Here is a 5,634-nt window from a genome sequence, read left to right as displayed (position 1 = left end):
TGGCAGGAAATAGGCCTCAGGAGCTGACACGATGAGCTGTCAATCACAGACGCACCTGACATCGTTTAATTACCCTGATCTTGTAAACCTGAACGCAGCCGCTTCGGGGTTTAAGGCCTGATAATTCGCCTCCGCAGTTCATTTCAGCGTGAGCGCTCAGGCGTGGAGGCTCAGAGCGTTGGGGGCGGCTGGGATCTTGTCATAGGTGGGGGGGTCTGCGGAGGCTTTGCCTGCTAATGTCACCGTGCTATAACATCAGGACCTGTGGATTAGGGCTTCCCGAGGGTTCAGTTCCTGCACAATGCGTCCGAGCACCGTGGCGGCACGCGGCTGCTGGCCACATTGGCAAATAAATGAGGTCACCGCGGCGTCGGGAGCGGTAAAATAGGACAGATTGCAGCGTTTCAGCACTGACATGAGGCTTCAGGTGAGGTCTTCGTGTGAACTGTCGAGCTAGAATATGTGCATGCGTCAGTGGAGTGCTGACCCGGCATGTCAGGCCCGAGCCCAAGCAGACACACAGTCAGCACTATGTCTGTCACGGCTGCCAGCCAATCAGAGCACACCGGGCACGGGCCAAAGTGCACACACTAACCAATTGTTGTGGTGGGACCTTCTGGAGGCTCAGCACTGATGGCTGCTGATATCTTGTCTCTGTGGAGCTCAAATATGCAGGTAGTATTATTGTATTTTTGCTGAATTTGAACTGTTTTGGTGCGAGTCAACGCTTCACCGCCTTTACGTGGCGGAGACGTTTTACTGCGGTGGTATTTCTGATCACACGGCGTCCCATCAACACCTTTTGGTCTGTTGCCTGCCCCTCCCATGGGTGTGAGCCGTGGATTTAAAGCATTATTCTCCATATCCTCTTAAGACAGGGATGGACAGTTAAATGGATCAAGACGCCGTGAGGGAGTGGAGCACTTAGCTGAAACTTTCATGTATGAAGGCGGTATGCTGAGGATTACCTAACTCGGCTGCTGCAGTGGAGAACATTGTGCAACAGACTTCAAAAAAGTGATTACTGTCTGTTAAATGACGCTCTCTTTGTGAGGACAAGCGGAGAAAAGCCCTTTTTGGGACGGGAACCGCTAATGTTGACTCTTAAATGCTGCTTTCATTGCTGAAATCACATCCATGTGGTCACCAGAGTAGAGCCCCATTAGCAGGGAAACACCTGTTTTGAATCCCTGCTCATATTTCCCACTGTAAAAGGTTTTATTACCCCATTTCTGAGGCACCTTGGCAGCCTTTTACAGGTCATTTTCAAAGGCTAACCTAAACCCCCATACCAGCACTGACTCCATAAAAGCTTCATTCCATTGTGTGAAGCTCCCACACTATCGTCCTCTTTACCATCCTGCACATGCAAAAGTCGTTGGGTTTCTTTTTGATGGTAGCTGCTAGTGTTGTCCTTGTCCCCTTATGAATTATTTTTACTTAAATGCAGCAGCTTGAAAGTGCAATGCAAATATACATTCTGAAATTCGTCCATCTAAAACTGAACATGTTCATTGACTTATTTGTACTCTTAAACACGCACATGCCCTAAAACAAAGTGACCAATGGCTAACATTCCTGTGCTAACAGTGGAGTAAACCCAGGGTAAATATATCACAGTTATTGTGGGAAGAACAACTTCCTATAAACAGATACAGGAGGTGTGAGAGCAAATGGGGGTAGGTAGACACAGAGGTAATATAGGGTTATGTAATGTGACCAGATTACGAGGCTGACTAAGGCCTTGACATTGTTATATAATGGGTCCAGACAGTAATCCATAACCAACTTGGCCGGCAACGCACAGCTAGCACATTAGCTTTAACCTGATCTGGCGAGGATGTTTGATGTTTTCTGTCGGGGCGAAATTGTTGCAATATCAACCTATTCGGGATATTTAGCTAATTTCCCTGAATTCGGACAGTTAGCTCGGCTGACGATTCCAGCGCAGCTGCGGGGTGTCGCCCACTGCCGGACATTCCCGGCAGCTGATTACTGGAAGACTCCCAGCATCCCCAGCCTGGACACTGGCCTGGAGACTGGACACTGATGTCATCATCAACAGGCAGGACTTCTGTCAGCTCGCTCCCAAAACTTTGGCAATGAGGTGATAAAACGGGTGTATGTGCTACTGCCACACTGCCCGAGCCCAGTCGTGGTCACAGACTGGAAATAAACATGGATGATTGTTTTTTGTGTGTGTGTGTGTGTGTGTGAGTATTTAATTCACATGGACAAATCCAATGGTCTCGATGATGAAATGGGATGAATAGATTTTTCCTCTCAGCTGGGATTTAGAGCGCCGCCGTCTCCGAGGACTCGAGTGTTCCGTCTCTTGATAATGTTCTTCCCTCATTTTAGCATAATGCGTACAGTACAGTAAAACACAATACACGTAAACCTCACACACATGTTGTCAACTCTAATCCCAGCGTGATGCATGACAAATTCCGGCCCTCTTGGATCTTCTTGACAGGGCTCAACCGAGCTGGATTGATTTCAATCGGAGGCTTACCAAAACAATGTGGCAGCCACCGGCCCAGCGTGATGGGGCTAATAATAACCTCCGCTGACCCCAGAGGCTCTGATGTGGCCTCATACCCTCTGGTTTGTCTGGGTTTTCAAATGTCCCCAAATGAAATCCATCAAATTACAGATGCGAGCGTAGCCGGACCCGTCATCAAAACTATTTTGGCTCGCTGACACAGTTTGTATGAAGGCGGCAATTAGAGTGAAGGAAATGGGAGGCATCCCGGGCATGTGGGGAAAAGGCAGCTGGGTCAGGGACCAAGACACACGGAGAGAGATATGGAGAGAGAAAAGTGTAGAGACTGACAACTCATCACCTTCCGGTGACTCTTCCGGTACTTCCATAGATGAAACGGTGGGTGGGCGGGTAGGAGACCCATGGTGACGACATCCCAGGAGGGATGAACGACGTTCCGAAGAAGATGCAAAAAAATAAAAAATAAAAGCCCGGATGTCTCATCCAACCGCTTCACGCGAGGCGAGAAAAGGAGATCGTACAACTATGACACCTTCGCAGCTGCTTGATTCAATATTTTTAACTTAACATAGTCAAATACACGAATAACATCCTGTTTAGTTGTATTTCTTTCTTCTTTTAGTATTGTCCCTTTTCAAAACATTGATATACGTCAGCGGGAGGCCTTTCTGATTTTGTGGTAAAATTCTCTAAATATTTCTGTCATTAACATGTTTCATATATTGGTACAATAAAATGAACTTCATTGAGGGACATAAGAAAAAACACCATATTGGCTCTGACAGGCGCAGCCAAGAACATAACTGGGAAGTTAAACAATGATACAATATTTGTCTGCAGTAGAGCCAAGTTTAAAGTAAATACTTAAGGGGGAAAGAGAGAGGAATGCGGTAGAATGTCTATTTTGACATAGTTTGTTAAAGGCAGGCGACCCCTCACTTAGAACCAGGGTCTGCAGGGATTTCTACGCCGCTTTGCTCAAATATTCATTAAAACTCAAGTATCTACAAAGAAAATTGTGCCCTCGGTTGTAATGAAAGCTGACCTGACACTTTCACCTTATTCCCACATTCCACATCTGTATTTAGGGTTGAAAATGCCCGGGGCCGAGCTGAGCATCATTGTTGCAACCTGTCACGCCTGCCCACGCTGGATGGCGTGAGCACACATTTTTGTCATGCTTTTCTCCTCGGCTGCATGTGGCGCTTCATGCGAAGTGACACTTGCACCCAAAATGCAAATGAGGAGCGATGGAGTTTTGGGTTAAGAGTCACGGACCTAAAAGCCCATCGGAGCGTGCACGCGTCACAGCACGCAATTTAGCATTTCCCACGTGCCTAATCTGTTCGGACCGAGGAAGAAGCACAGAAAGTTGTGGGGATGCTTGAGGTGGGAAAAGATGCGGGAGATTTGGAATTTTCAGATACCTTCATAGAGAGTGGCGGAAAAAAAAGCTTCGCTGAAAGTGATTATTAATAACTGTGTGAGTAAAAGCTACAGCGCTTCTAAAAATACACCGGTGACACAATAATCAGGCAGAAGAGGTGGAAGGATTATCTGGAATAGGCTGTTACTACCATGTTGCTTTATAATCCCGAAGGTTACTGCTCTCTTTGTCATTTATGCAAATATTTTAGAAGATACGACACGCCAGCCTTGAAGTTGTTGCCAGACAATCTGCATGTCCACAGTAACATATCTCTTAAAATGCAAATGTTTTCAGTCTGGGAGCATTTGCTGGTGGTGACTCATGTTTAGGGGAACTTGATGCTTATTTTTGCTACACGCACACACAAATATATTTGATGCGTGCAAATTTACAATGTACGCCAAATACAGAGCAACGCTTAGGGTCAGCCCACGGGCTCTACTGACACAACCTGTGCGTGTGTGTGTGTGTGTGTGTTTGTGTGTGTGTGTGCGTCTCTGCGCATGAACGAGCGTGTGTGTGTGTGTAAAACCACAAACCAAACAGAAGCATCAGAGAGTTCCAGAGAAACTTATCTCACTGGACTGCACTTCTACAAAGTTACATAAATACACACACACACATACACACACACACACACACGTTGTATGCACCGTTTATCAGCAGTAGCGCCAGATAAAAAGTGGAAAGTTCACCCTGAGCCAAGGTCATGTCATATGTGTAACAGTAAAATAACAAGGTTTACCCTCTGAAATGGGACAGCTGGCTCTGCAAACCTCATTGTTATTCCTGTTATCATCATCATTATTATCATTATCATCATCATCATAATGTGGCGTTCCTGTCTTGCAACAATGTGTATTGTACGTTGCCACCAGTGTGTTTTGTTGCATATTGGACTGTCATTTTGTAACTAGATTACAAGGCAGAGTTGGTGCAGTTTGCATTAGCATGTTTAGCTAATCCAGAAATATGTGAAATAGTGATCTACTGTGCATGCACTGCTAGATTTACGTCAAATTAGCAATACTATTGCTGGAAAAGAGTGTAGTCACTATATAAACATCATCATGCATAATTTTATTATTTTAAGCCTCATGTTTTCATTGTTTTGGCTAATGTCATATAATTCATTGGAATTGTTTAGGTAGAATGCAAAAAAAATGCTGCTCATAACGTTAAAAGTTCACAAATCATTGAAAAATATGAAACTTAATTATGACTTGGGGGAATTCATAACTCGACAGTTAAATTAACCCAACCAAAAACGGCGAGTTTCTCTTTACAGAGCTGCACAACACAGAGGAGGGAGGCCGTGACCGAATTGCCGCCACGTGCGCTCAAACGCCTGCTTTATTATAAAAGCGTTTACGTGATTGGCCCAAATACAAAACACTGTATTTATATACGACACCTGATTGGTCGCTACGTTTGAGTCGATAGTGACCGCAGCGCAAAAGCTTCCAGACAAGATTCCTGGGCGTCGCGTACTATGAGAAAATAGTGCGTGGGGGAAATTGTCCATTTAAAAGACAGCGTCGGGTAAAACTGCACCAAAATCGGGATATAAACCGTCCGACTTAATTCGAAAGAGCACCCATTAAAAACTGGCGGGTTGAGCTCGGTGTTTGGCGAACGTGTCGGATTGTATATGTGGCGGAGGGATACCACCGTTCGGCTACGCGTCAAAATATTGGCT

At 45.5% G+C, this 5,634-nt stretch overlaps 1 long non-coding RNA gene across 1 annotated transcript; it reads left to right on the top strand.

Annotated features, from left to right (window-relative positions):
- Positions 1-541: 541 nt before the first annotated feature.
- LOC105417778 (uncharacterized) lies at positions 542-2,194 on the top strand. Its single transcript, XR_965288.2, has 2 exons — positions 542-675; positions 1,925-2,194. It is a non-coding gene; the product is annotated as an uncharacterized lncRNA (long non-coding RNA).
- The last annotated feature ends 3,440 nt before the right edge of the window (positions 2,195-5,634 follow it).

The sequence above is a fragment of the Takifugu rubripes genome, chromosome 18, assembly GCF_901000725.2.
Source record: "Takifugu rubripes chromosome 18, fTakRub1.2, whole genome shotgun sequence".
Taxonomy (NCBI): Eukaryota; Metazoa; Chordata; class Actinopteri; order Tetraodontiformes; family Tetraodontidae; genus Takifugu; species Takifugu rubripes.
This window is presented reverse-complemented; position numbering and strand designations above follow the sequence as displayed.